The sequence below is a fragment of the Somniosus microcephalus genome, unplaced genomic scaffold (genome assembly GCF_052327205.1).
Source record: "Somniosus microcephalus isolate GS21.2 unplaced genomic scaffold, FLI_Smic_1.0 unresolved_chr1, whole genome shotgun sequence".
Classification (NCBI taxonomy): domain Eukaryota; kingdom Metazoa; phylum Chordata; class Chondrichthyes; order Squaliformes; family Somniosidae; genus Somniosus; species Somniosus microcephalus.
Genome location: NW_028225179.1, coordinates 61517981 through 61531879, shown reverse-complemented (window position 1 = coordinate 61531879; position 13899 = coordinate 61517981). Strand labels below are relative to the sequence as shown.

The 13899-nt window shown below is 45.3% G+C and overlaps 1 pseudogene; it reads right to left on the bottom strand.

Moving 5' to 3' along the window:
- LOC147095412 (uncharacterized) overlaps positions 1 to 4902 on the bottom strand; it is a 64933-nt pseudogene extending 60031 nt beyond the window's left edge.
- Positions 4903 to 13899: the final 8997 nt, after the last annotated feature.

Here is a 13899-nt window from a genome sequence, read left to right as displayed (position 1 = left end):
AGCTGTAGAAGCTACATCATTACATAAATTTAAAACAGAAATAGACAGTTTCCTAGAAGTAAAGGGAATTAAGGGTTACGGGGAGCAGGCAGGAATTTGGACATGAGTCTAGTTTCGGATCGGTCATGGCCCTGTGGGTAGCGGAGCGGGCCCAGGGGCCATGTAGCCTGATCCTGCTCCTAGTTCATGTGTCTAATTCTGTTAGATTCAGGAGATGGTTCTGTGATAGTAGATTGGCGGTTAGGATCAGATCAGCCATGATCTTATTGAATGGCGGAGCAGGCTCGTGGGGCCGATTGGCCTACTCCTGCTCCTATTTCTTATGCTCTTATTTTCTTATGTTCATATGTGGGGGATACTGGTGTAGAGTGTCGAGACGTCCATCGTGGCGAGGAGTGCTCCTGGTTCAATTGGTCCATGGCTGCTGAGTTTCTGTATGAAGTCTGTAGTGTCACGACAGAAGCTGCGGGTTCCCTGTACGATGGGTTTCAGGATGCTCTCGATGTATCCAGAGAGATTCTCACACAGGGTTCCGTTGCCTGATACGATAGGACGTACGGGTGTGTTGGCTTTGTGTACCTTTGGGAGGCAGTAGAAGTCTCCCATGCGGGGAGTTCGTGGGATGAGAGCATGTAGAATGCTTTGAAGGTCTGGATCGAAGGTCTTGATCAGTCTGTTGAGTTGGCGGGTGTGGTCTTTGGTCGGATCTGCGGGTAACTGTCTGTAGTGTTCCTGGCTGTCCAGTTGTCGGTATGCTTCTTTGCTATAATCTGTTCTGTTCTGTATGACGATGGCTCCTCCTTTGTCTACTGGTTTGATGACGATATTGCCTTTGGGCTTGAGAGCGTGGATGGCGTTGCATTGTGCTCGGGTGACATTCTGGACTGTCTTGTGAGTGCGGCTGATGAATCTGGCGTTGATGCATCTTCGGACAGCTTGAGCATACACGTCAAGCTTAGGGCAGTGACCCTCTGGAGGGGTCCAATTTGACACTGTTTTCTTCGGTTGCTGCACTGCGGATCCCTCTGTCTGCTGTTCCGGATCATTGGTTGTCTCATTGGGTTCGCTGCTGACATCTTGGGATTTGTGGAAGAATTCCCGGAGCCTCATTCTCCTGATGAATTCCTCTGTGTCTGCCGTGTGACCGATGGGGTCCATTTTGGTGGTGGGGCAGAAATTGAGCCCTCGGCTGAGAACTTCAATTTCGGCTGGTTGAAGGGTGTAGTCAGACAAGTTGACGATGGACTTCCCTATGGTTTCAACCGTGGTACCGTGGGAGGCTTAGTTGCTGCTGGTGGTGGTGCTGAGTTTCTCAAGCTTCCTGTTCTTGGTGGGCATGTAGGCAGTGTAGTTCCGTTGCCTCGTCTGTTTGGCGGTGTCTCTTAGCTGGTCTGCTGTGTCCTGAGCACAGGCTGAGATCATGGACCCTATCTCGGTTGTGAGGTTGCGGCGTCTGCTGTAGAGCTGGTGTACGAGATGGTTGAGGAGTGTGTTGTAGGTCGACATGAGAGGGTTCGTGATCTGTTGTCCTGTCGGGATCTTGTCTGCTTTCTTGCATCTCTGTAGAAACTTGATGTCTGTGTCGATATGTGCGATCTTCTTAGAGATCCTCTCCACTTTGAGCTGGCAGTTTGTGGTGTTGATAGTAGCCATGGTGTGGAGATGCCAGTGTTGGGCTGGGGTGGACAAATGTAAGAAGTCACACAACACCAGGTTATAGTCCAACAGTTTTATTTGAAATCACAAGCTTTCGGAGCGCTGCTCCTTCGTCAGGTGAAGTGGATAGATGCATATAGACACAGCATATATAGCCAGAGAATAATGCCAGATGATTACAGGTAATCTTACTAAATTCCATTTATCACACCTCAGCAGAGAGATAATCACAGCAATCAAAGGTGTGAATGGTGCCCAAACAGGTAAGTCAGGAAAATATCACATCAAAGAAGAATGAGGTCTGGTTACAAGGGGTAAAATGTTGCAGATGCTGGGGTCTGTATGAAAAACAAAAGACAGAAAAAACATTTTCTTTGCTGGAAATCACAGCACGTCCGGCCGCATCTGTGTTTGAAGGCGAATAGTGGAGTCGTGGGAATGGCCTTAGCGAGGTGTTCATTGTCATCGATAACATGTTGAAGGCTGCGAAGAACATGGCCTAGTTTCTCCGCTCCGGGGAAGTACTGGATGACGAAGGGTACTCTGTTGGTTGTGTCCCATGTTTGTCTTCTGAGGAGGTCTATGCGATTTTTTGCCGTGTCCCATCGGAACTGTCGATCAACGAGTCAAGCGTCATATCCTGTTCTTATGAGGGCATCTTTCAGCGTCTGTAGCTGTCCATCGCATTCCTCCTCATCTGAGCAGATCCTGTGTACTCTCAGGGCATTTCCATAGGGGATGGCTTCTTTAACGTGGTTAGGGTGGAAGCTGGAGAAGTGGAGCATCCTGAGGTTGTCCGTGGGCTTGCGGTAGAGTGAAGTGATGAGGTGTCCGTCTTTGATGCAGATTCGTGTGTCCAAAAATGAAACCGATTCTGAGGAGTGGTCCATGGTGAGTTTGATGTTGGGATGGAACTTGTTGATGTTATCGTGTAGTCTTTTCAGTGATTCTTTGCCGTGGGTCAGTCAGGAAACATTACATCAAAGAACAATGAGATGGCGTCACAAGGGGTCAAAAGTTGCAGACGCTGGGGTCTGTATGAAAAACAAAAAACAGACAAAAAAACATTTTTTTGCTAGAAATCATAGCAGTCTCAACTGGGATCTTGGGTTCATGTCACGCTACATGTAACCCCACCTGACGTAGGGTCATCCAGACTCGAGTCGTTGTTGGCTTGTTCTCTCTACACAGATGCGGCTGGACCTGCTGTGATTTCCAGCAAAAAAAATGATTTTTTGTCTGTTTTTTGTTTTTCATTCAGACCCCAGCATCTGCAACATTTGCCCCCTTGTGACGCCACCTCATTGTTCTTTGATGTATTGTTTTCCTGACTGACCTGTTTGGACACCATTCACACCTTTGATTGCTGTGATTAGCTCTCTGCCGAGGTGTGATAAATGGCAGTTAGAAAGATTACCTGTAATCATCTGGCATTATTCTCTGACTATATAAGCTGTGTCTTTATGCATCTCTCCACTTCACCTGACGAAGGAGCAGTGCTCCGAAAGCTTGTGATTTCAAATAAAACTATTGGACTATAACCTGGTGTCGTGTGACTTCTTACATTTGTCCACCCCAGTCCAACACCGGCATTTCCACACCATGGCTACTCTGTCCAGAACCTCATGATCTTGAACACTTTAATCAAATCTCCATTCAATCTTCTCTGCTTCAAAGAGAGCAACCTTAGCTTCGCCAGACTATCCACGTAAGTGAAGTCCTTCAACCCTGCAATCATTCTTGTAAATCTTTTTCTGTACCATTTCTAAGGCCTTCACATCCTTCCTGAATTGTGGTGCCCAGAATTGTACACAATACTCCAGTTGGAGCAGAACCAATATTTTTATACATGATCATCATAATTTAGAAGCTTCTGTGCTCTATACCTCTACTTAGGAAGCCCGGGATCCCATCAGTTTGTTGGAACTGCTTTCTCCACCTGCCCTGCCACCTTCAACGATTTGTGCACATATACCCACAGGTCTCTCTGTTCATGCACTCCATTTAGGATTGTACCCTTTAGTTTACATTTCCTGTCCTCATTATTTATACCAAAATGTAACACTTCACACATTTTTGCGTTAAATTTCACCTGCCACGTGTACCCCCATTCCCCAAGCCTGTCTATGACCTCTTGAACTCTATCACTATCCTCCTCACTGTTCACAATACTTCCATGTTTTGCATCAGCTGCAACGTTTGAAATTGTGCCCTGAACACCAAGGCCCAAGTCATTAATATATATCAAGAAAAGCAGTGGTCCTAGAACTGACCCCTGGGGAACACCACTGTATACCTTCATCAAGTCCGAAAAGCAACAGTTCACCACAACGCTCTGTTTCCTGTTCTTAGCCCATTTCGTATTCATGTTGACACTGTCCCTTTTATTCCATGGGCTTTAACTTTGTTAGCAAGCTTATTATGTGGCACATTGTCTAAAGCCTTTTGGAAGTCCATGTACACCACGTCAACCGCATTGCCCTCATCAAACCTCTCTGTTACCGCATCAGAAAACTCCATCAACTGGGTGAGAGAGTTATTCTTCAATCAGTGAGCGCACCACATCCCTTAATTGTTCCGATAAAAATATAAAAAATATATTTTTATACTGCGTTTCATGAAACTTCTTTAATTTAAAATGTTAACTGAAGTACTTTAGTATGAATTCCAGTATCCGCAGTATTTTGCTGTTGTATTTTGGTAAGAGGCTCACACTTGTATTGGCCGGGAGTCGAAAGCGTGTTTCCCACAATGCAAGTGCGAATTTAGCCCCTGAACCACCAATACTTATCAAATCTAGAGTTTCAATTGTCCACTCACAGTCTTGTTTCTGTAAATGCAAGGTTAAAGGACAATGCTAAATGCTATAGAGTCTGGAAATGAAATTATTCAGAAAATGCTTTAAACACTCCACAGGTCCGGGATCATCTGTGGAGACGGAAACACACGGTTAACGTTTCAGGTCGAAGAGCTCTCCTCAGATCCAAGGTTTACACCACTGATTTCAAATAAATGCTGGTAATTTTATTAAAATTGTTATTTCCATGCTCTGGTCAGCCTGATTTCCAGATACAGTGTTATTTTGTTGCTTAATATCACAAATTATACAACAAAGCTGGGAGTCCATGCCAGAAACGTCTGTTTATAAACAGGCACTTTAACCAACTAACCCACGGAGCCAAAGCATTTTCCCTGGGTTACAGGAATTGCCAGTCCCTCTGCTGTCGCTTACCTTTGATTCTCCATCTATGAGTTGTTTCTGAAACCGTGAGGTTGTTCTGCTTTGTGGGTGAGCGGCAGACTTGTAGAGATGTCCTGCTCGTGCTGCCAGATTGACAATGTGGAAAATGTGGAGCAGGCTTCTGGAAACAAACGGATTTACATATTTACCTCACAGTTTCGGCACATCAGGGACTGAATCACCGCTTTTAATAATAAAATCGCGGGTTTCTTGTTATACACTCGACACAGGCTCTGCACAGTATATTCGGGCAGTTATTATTTCAAGACTTCTGCAGTGTCGCCAAGCTGAAGCAATTGGTGATGTTTGACCAAAAAGCCAGAAGCTCGTCTGGGATCTCTCGCATTTCAGTCAGTGGAATTCCCTAAGGGAAAGTAATTTGCAAATTTTGAAATTGTGCCCCGTACACCCAAGTCCAAGTCCTTACTATATATCGAGAAAATCAGTGGTCCTAGTCCCGTCCTCTGGGGAACACAACTGTGTACCTTCCTCCAGTCTGAAAAACAGCCATTCACCACAACTCCCTGCTTCACTGTCACTTAGCCAATTCCGTATCCATGCAGCCACTGCCCCTTTTATTCCATGGTCTTTAACTTTGCTGGCAAGCCTATTATGTGGCACTTTGTCAAACGCCTATTTGGAAGTCCATGTACAGCACGTCAACCTCATTGCCCTCATTAACCCTCTCTGTTACCTCACCAAAAACTACGTAGAAACTTACAGTACATCAGGAAACCATGTGGGCGGCCGTGCTTGTGCTGGTTATTATGTCACACATCCCACGTGTTGTGCGTAACCCTATCAGTAAATATTTTCTTCATTTAGTAAATGTTAACGTGTTGATTAAGGGATTGCGTTCCATCAGCAGGTGCCTCAGAGAACAGGAGATATAAATCAAGCTGTGCCATGATTCGGATTCAGAACCGAGGTTGCTGCGGCCACAACGGAGAGTACTAACTACTATAAGATCACGGCGTCACACATTAGTTGTTGCAATTCTGTCCTGACCACAGAAAAGTCACACAAGGCACTGCTTAGAAACGGTGGATTTTTGGTAAAGAGGCTAAAATAATGTGATTTCTGAATCAGTGAGTTTGTGCTGCTTTGTGGGTGAGCGGCCGGCTTGAAGAGATGTCCTGCCCGTGCTCCCAGATTGACAATGTGGAAAATGTGGAGCAGGCTTCTGGAAACAAATGGATTTACATATTTACCTCACAGTTTCGGCACATGTAGGACTGAATTCCCGCTTTTAATAATAAAATCGCGGGTTTCTTGCTATACACTGGGCACAGGCTCTGCACAGTATTTGTGGCAGTTTTTATTTTAAGTTTTCTGCAATATCGCCAAGCCGAGGGAATTGTTGATTTTGACTAAAAAGCGAGGGGCTCATCCGGGATTTGAAAATTCGCCTCTCGCATTTGAAACATCGAAATTTTCTGCGCGAGAATCGTACCCATGGATTCCCTCTCTCTCCCTGTCTCTGTTTCTTAGTCTCTCTGTGCTTTACCCTGATGGACTTCTCAGGTTTCCTTGAACGGCCGAGGCTGATCTAACCTGCAACACCAGGAGAAAAGGGTAGAGAAAGAAATACTGACTGAGACGGCAGGGGAAGTAATTCAGAAAAGTTCAAAATGGACTTTCAAGACGAATCTGGTGAAGTGGGGCTAATATTGTTGACTTGAAATATTTCGTGTATCACTTGATATCGTTGAACATTGTATTAGAAAGCGGGATTGGATGGACTGAAGCGGTCTGAAAGCTGTGGGTGGCAGCGAAATCTTACGGCTTCGTTTCCAGCGGCTCGTTGGTCTCGGGGTTTTGATTCTCACTTAAGTACATAAGAACATATGAAATAGGAGCAGGAGTAGGCCATTTGGACCCTCGAACCTGCTCCGCAATTCAATGAGATCATGTCTGATCTTCTACCTCATCTCCACTTTCCTGCACTATCCCCAGATCACTTGATTCTCTTAATATTCAAAAATCTATCGATCTCTGTCTTGAACAGACTCAAAGACTGAGCCTCCACAGCCCTCTGGGATAGAGAATTCCAAAGATTCGCCACCTTCTGAGTGAAGACATTTCTCCTCATCTCAGTCCTAAATGGTCAACCCCTTCTTCTCCTGGATACAGGCTCTGCATTTAGAGGATTTCATTGATTGATATGGGAGAGGTTCCCCGGTTCAAATGATTTATTTACAGAAGGCACGATTGTCTTTGCTCCAGAGAATGTTTGAGCTCCAGAGGTCAGAATGCATAGGGTTTGTCGACACAACACACGTGGAATAAAGCAAATATTTCAAGGAGGTGAGCAGATTGAAGCTAACATTTTAATTATTCACAATTCAAGCGACCTCGCTGCCGATTCCCATTCCTTGAAGGACGCAAATGAACGAGTTGTGGTTTTGCTGCAAACGTTCATCACCGAAATCGGACTGAACAGCGACTCTGGTGGGAATGGAACCCAAAAACTTTGAATGACTTTTTCAACCATTAACTAGAAGTGCAACGCGAAATACATTGCAGCTCAGGGAGGATCTGTGGAGAGAGAAACTGAGTTAACGTTTCAGGTCGATTACCCTAAGTCAGAACTGGAAAAAGCTGGAGATGTAACAGGTTTTTAACCAAGTGTCGGGGCAGGGAAATGGGGGAGGAGAGGAAAGAACAAAAGGGAAGGTCTGTGATAGGATGGAAGGCAGGAGGGATTCAGAGACAAAAGGGATGATGGTGCTTAAAAACCTGTTACATGTCCCATTCGCACCAAACTGAATTGGTGCTTTGAAACCAGTCGATACATTTAGACCTGCGGGACCGCCCGACAGACAAGCGCTGCGAAAGCAGGGCCGACGGTTGGAACCAAAGCAGCTCGATTTTACACGAAATGTCCTTGGGAAATCATGTGAACTGGGGAGGCTAACTGAAGAACTGGCTTTTGTTCACCTGGTATTTGGCACTTTTCCCTAAACAGTTGATGAGCGTGAGCGACGGGAAGCGGTTCATAGCTGCAAATGAGGGGAGAAATATGCAATTTTGGCAAAATGGTAATCAAACAGGATAATGGACTCGTAGGAGGGAACAAAGAGAGTAAGAAACCCTCCGCATGGATCTGCCAGGGTAAGGGACGCTGTGGAGGTAGCAGACAGGGTAAGGCACGCTCCGGATGTAGCAGATAGGGTAAGGGATGCTCCGGATGTAGCAGACAGTGTAACTGATGCTCCGGATGTAGCAGAGAGGGTAAGGGATGCTCCGGATGAACCAGACAGGGTAAGGGACGCTCCGGATGTAGCAGACAGAATAAGGGACCCTCCGCATCTAGCAGACAGGGTAAGAGACGCTCCGGCTGGGTCAGACAGGGTAAGGGATGCTCCGGATGGATCAGACCAGGTAAGGGATGCTGTGCGTGGTTCAGACAGGGTAAGGGATACTCCGGATTTTCCAGACAGGGAAAGGGACGCCCTGGAAGTACCAGACAGGGTAAGGGTCGATCCGGATATTCCAGACAGGGTAAGTGATGCTCCGGATGTGGCAGACAGGTTAAGGGATTTTCCGGATGTGCCAGACAGGGTAAGCGACGCTCTGGATGGGTCAGACAGGGTAAGGGAGACTCTGGATGTACCAGACAAGGTAACGGACGCTCTGGATGGATCAGACAGGGCAAGGGAAGCTCCGGATGTGCCAGACAAGGTAACGGACGCTCCGGATTGATCAGACAGGTCAAGGGACGCTCCGGTAGTACCAGACAGGGTAAAGGACGGTCCGGGTGGATTGGATAGGGTAAGGGACGCTCGGGATTTACCAGATAGGGTAAGGGACGCTCCGGTTGTACCAGACAGGGTAAGAGATGCTCCGGATGGATCGGATAGGGTAAGGGACGCTCGGGATTTACCAGATAGTTTAAGGGACTTTCCGGATATACCAGACAGGGTAAGGGACGCCCCGGAGGTACCAGACAGGGTAAGGTATTCTTCGGATACATCAGAAAGTGTAAGGGACGCTCCGGATGTACCAGACAGGGTAAGGGACGCTCCGATTCTATCAGACAAATAAGGGATGCTATGGATCTATCAGACATGGTAAGAGACGTTCCTGATGTGTCAGAGGCATAAGGCATGCTCAAGAGATGCCAGATAGGGGAAGAGACGCGCAGGGTCTATCAGACAGGGTAACGGGTGCTCAGGAGATATCAGAGAGGCTGATGGATGCAGAGTTATTACTTTCTAAGCTTCACATTTTCTAAATTTCAATAAAAGCAAAAGTTGAATCCGGATGTAACAGATATTATGGCAAATGCTACGTGGGGAAAAAGAGGAGGTAGAATGGGGTCGGACTGGACATTTGGCAGCGCTCAGAAATACATTTATAACAGTCACAGATTCCCCCACCCAATACATTAATAAATAATACAAATAAATCTAATTATATTTATAACGAACAGAGGTGCAAAAGCATTTACATCTAACGCAATAGCAACCCACAAATACATTTGTATCCAACATGGACAGACCCAAATATTGTTACAACCTTCACAGTGATAGATTGCTAAAAATACTTTAATAGTTTGTCTTTAAAGCCATGATATTTACATGGCAGTTTGCATTGACGTTCCTCCAAAGCCACTGGAGATTGTTGGAGAATGATTCGGGTCCTGACCGATTTTTTGTTCGGCGGATTAGAACAAGTTTTGAGCGCAAGTCCAATATTAGAAGTCGACATTAAAACGGGGCTCACGCGGGACCGGTCACAAATTTCAATCTACAATCACCAAAGCGAGATTCATAACCCTAGACGTAAGAGACATTCTGTCTCGAATTCAGACCGAATCAACTGGTTATCAAAAATAAAATGGATTTATCATGTATTGTCCATTGCATTTTGTCTGATTCAGGTAGTCAGAGTATTGGAGACAGCAGTGTTACATTCCCAATAAAAATGCTCTGTCACGTGTGCCCGCAGTTACATTCCCGTTCCAAGCCCTCTTTTTACTGTCGATGACTTGGCCGGAATGTGCTTGGAGAAGTGTTAGAATTGCAGTACAGCCCTTCCCACTTTCGCTTAATCTAAATCTCCGTCCAGCATTTTCACCAATGCAATGTTCATCAGCTTGAGCTACTGTTTACTTTGGTCTCGACATTATATATGCTGACCCTTTAACTTGCCCCACTACACCGCGTCTCCAAATTTTTCGATTGCAACTCGAGGGCACATTTCATAAGTAAACCTGAAACAAGTGCCGGAGAAAGATTCAATTTCAGCGGTTTCAACAACAATGAGTCGATCGATATCAAGCTCGACCACCCTCACATACACGCTACAGATGAAAATCTCTGCCCTCCTCTGCTTCAGTGATATTTTGTTTCGCGGTGATGGGCAGTTTATGCTCTCTGAGGCTGCAATCGCTGCTTTCCGCCGCCCAAGGGCGCTTTCAGAGAACGGGGCCGGGCAGGCGGCCTGAACTTCGCTGCTGTCCCGGCCTCACTCAATCCGGGAGCTGGGTAACAGCAAACAAACTCATGGGTTTGTTGCTGCGTCTGAAATGCGGCTCCGAACTGTTTCTATTAACCGAGGCAGAGCTGCAGGATTCATAAGAACATAAGAACATAAGAAATAGGAGCAGGAGTAGGCCAATCGGCCCCTCGAGCCTGCTCCGCCATTTAATAAGATCATGGCTGATCTGATCCTAACCGCCATTCCACTATCACAGACCCATCTCCTGAATCTAACAGAATTAGACACACGAAATAGGAGCAGGATCAGGCTACACGACCCCTGGGCCCGCTCCGCTACCCACAGGGCCCTGTCCGATCCGAACCTAGACTCATGTCCAATTTCCTGCCCGCTCCCTGTAACCCTTAATTCCCTTTACTTCTTGGAAACTGTCTATTTCTGTTTTAAATTTATGTAATGATGTAGCTTCTACAGCTTTTTGGGGCAGCATATTCCATGGACCTACCACCCTCTGAGTGAAGTAGTTCCTCCTCATCTCAGTTTTGAAAGAGCAGCCCCTTATTCTAAGACTATGCCCCCTAGTTCTAGTTTCACCCATCATCGGGAACATCCTCCCCGCATCCACCCGATCCAACCCTTCACAATCTTATATGTTTCAATAAGATCGCCTCTCATTCTTCTGAACTCCAATGAGTGGAGTCCCAATCTACTCAACCTCTCCTCATATGTCCATCCCCTCATCCCCGGGATTAACCGAGTGAACCTTCTTTGTACTGACTCGAGAGCAAGTATGTCTTTTCTTAAGTATGGACACCAAAACTGTATGCAGTATTCCAGGTGCGGTCTCACCAGTACCTTGTACAACTGAAGCAATACCTCCCTATCTTTATATTCTATCCCACTAGCAATGAAAGCCATAATTCCATTTGCCTTCTTAATCACTTGCTGCACCTGCATACTAACCTTTTGAGTTTCGTGCACCAGGACCCCCAGATCCCTTTGTACTTCAGTATTTTCCAGTTTCTTGCCATTAAGATAATAGCCTGCTCTACGATTTTTCCTGCCAAAGTGCATAACCTCACACTTTCCAGTATTGTATTCCATCTCTCACACTGTCGGTGTCTCTGTAGATTTTGATTGTATACAGAACTGTATAGAGAAAAGGAGAATACCGCGTAGCTGTTCATTTATTTTATTGATCTCTATCTACAAGAGATGCTTGAACCGGGGACCTGTAGACGGAAGTGATAACCAGTGCACTTCGGAATATGCTGCTCTGTAAAGAATTATAGGAACAACTCAGAAGAGAACTGTCATCTATAAATGCTTTAAATGGGTTCCATTAACATTTAGAAAACTGCTTATTTTATTAATTATACAAAACTAACTAAACTGTGCAAAAAGTTTGTGGTAATCGCCATTAATCAACAGCTAACTTTCTGAATCGTACGGACCGAAATACTCACATGGTTACCGAGTCATAGGCAAAACTTAAAAAAAAAATGCGTGTTATGCATGTGATGAATTTTCACCCGTTCTCATTTTATAGACTGCACTTTTAGGAGTTGAGTAAAAATGTTCAATGTTTATGACGCCAGGAACCTGGTGCAGCCTTTAGTAAATTCAGCAGCTCGCGAACACATGAGAGTAACTCCTGCTGCACTCTATCATATAACCCCAGCCAATGCTCCTCAAATAAACAATAGTAACCAGTGTCCCAGCTCCCGGCACTATTAAACAACTTGAAATGTGTCAGTAAATGTGCACGAATAATTCGCACCTTCCTTGCGGGGCTGTAGTGGTGCATTTGGTTAGCGCGTGGTACTTCTGATAGTGCAGTGGTTGGAAAATGCCGCTCTTAAGAGTTCGAGCCACACCTAAAACAGCCAATGCTATTGCGGTGTAATATTTCTACCAGAGCAGAAGGTTCAATTGGTGTTTCCGGAAGCTTTCTCCTTATTAGCTATTCCACGTGGGCACTTAGTTTCCTCAGGCCCACCGTGTTGCAATAACGGATGAGAGTTTTAAAGGAGCCCTTCAATGCTACTTATTGACAGGACGAAAGTGGGGCCAGTTTTAACTGCTAAACCAACAAATAATAATGTGCAGGAAATAGATTCGATTTCAACGCAGTGACTGAGACATTGGCACATCGAGAAGATGTGTAAACTCACGGGTTATCTGTACGAACATACGCATTAGGAGCAGGATAAGGCCACTCGGCCCATCGCGCCTGCTCCACCATTCAATAAGATCATGGCTGATCATCGACTGTAACTCCACTTTCCCGTGTGATCTCCATATCCCATGATTCCCCTAGAGTCCAAAAAACGATCTGTTTCAGCCTTGAATATACTCAAAGACTCAGCATTCACATCCCTCTGGGGCAGAGAATTCCAAATATTCACAACCCTTTGTCTGAAGAAATTCTTAAGGAGGCTCGGAGTTGTTTGCCTGAGGTTGTCCCACGGATGTGAGAGGATGGATTTACCTTTCTTAACTGACGAATGACGGAGAGTTTGATACATGTTTTAAAAATTGTATATTTTGCAGTGCGTTTCATGAAAATTCTATAAATTAAAAGTTCTTTCGAAATGCTTCAGTATGAGTTTAAACGATGCACAAACTGCGAATCGAACTCTGGTTTCCCGCATTACAGGCGAGAATTCTACCCCTGAACCACCACTGCGCAACATACCCGGTGGTTCACTTCTCTTGTCACATTCTTGATTCTGTTAATGAAAGAATAAAAGACAGAGCAAAATACTGCAGCGTCTGCAAATGAAATTATTCAGAAAATGGTGTAAATGCTCCGCAGGTCAGGGATCATCTGTGGAGAGGGAAACATAGGGTTAATGTTTCAGGTCGATGAGCGCCCCTCAGATCTAAGGTTTTGCACCAATCATTGAAAAAATTGCAGGTAATTTATTAAAATTGATATTTCCAAGCTATGGTCAGTGTGATTTTCCAGAGACAGGGCTATTTTGTTGCTTAATTTCACAAATTATAAAACAAAGTTTGGAGTCCAAGCCAGAAACTCCTGTTTACTGAACAGCCACTTTAACCAACTGAGCCATGGAATTTTAAGAGAAAGGTAACTTTTCAGGTCGCCGAAGGGTCATCGATCTGAAACGTTAACTCCGTTTCACTCTCCACAGATGCTGCCTGACCTGCTGAGTATTTCCAGCATTTTCTGTTTTTATTTCACAGTTCCAGCATCCGCAGTATTTTGCTTTTGTGCCAAAGCATTTTCCCTGGGTAACAGGTATTGCAGGTTTCTCTGGTTGTGTTTATCTTTCATTCTCCATCTATGAGTTGTTTCTGAATCCGTGAGTTTGTGCTGCTTTGTGGGTGAGCGGCAGACTTGTAGATATGTCCTGCCAGCGGTCCCAGATAACAGGAGGAGGAGGCTCCAAAAATATCCCCATCCTCAATGATGCTGGAGCCCAGCACGTGAGTGCAAAAGACAAGACTGAAGCATTTGCAACTATCTTCAGCCAGAAGTGCCGAGTGGACGATCCATCTCGGCCTCCTCCTGAGGTCCCCAGCATCACAGA